General features: G+C 48.8%; 1 protein-coding gene across 1 annotated transcript in view; it reads right to left on the bottom strand.

The window, feature by feature from the left end:
- LOC119593839 (DNA-binding protein D-ETS-4-like) overlaps window positions 1-408 on the bottom strand; it is a gene marked incomplete in the record, with an annotated part of 11,206 nt that overhangs the window by 3,169 nt on the left and 7,629 nt on the right.

The raw sequence follows: 408 nt of genomic DNA, 5'->3' as shown, positions 1-408 counted from the left end.
GACAAGGGTGTGGCGCCGGCCTTGAAGGAGGGGGATTTCCAAAGCTCGGACTGAACAATAATATTACAACGAGCATTAAGCCAGAAAAGGGCAAATCGTCGCCATGATGATAATAAAGTGCAGCGAGCGAGATAGAGACACACACAGAGAGGTTTTTATAATAGGTATATAAAGATATATACAAAGCAAAAGTAAGCTCCCTGCAACCCATCACGTATCTCTCTCTCTCACACACACCAGCAGCTAAAATGAAAGCCGCTTGTGTGACGTCATCACAGCCTGGCCGAGCCAATCAACTCGGGAGGTTGCCGACTTTCAGGCGAAATTCCCTCCTTCGGGCCGACTCTTTCCACCCTCGCCATTATCCCTAGACCTCCATATCCTTTCCAAGAGTAAGATCCTCCCCCC

Source organism: Penaeus monodon, chromosome 32 (assembly GCF_015228065.2).
Source record: "Penaeus monodon isolate SGIC_2016 chromosome 32, NSTDA_Pmon_1, whole genome shotgun sequence".
Lineage (NCBI taxonomy): Eukaryota > Metazoa > Arthropoda > Malacostraca > Decapoda > Penaeidae > Penaeus > Penaeus monodon.
The sequence above is the reverse complement of the archived record's forward strand: the minus strand, read 5'-3'. Positions and strand labels throughout refer to the sequence as shown.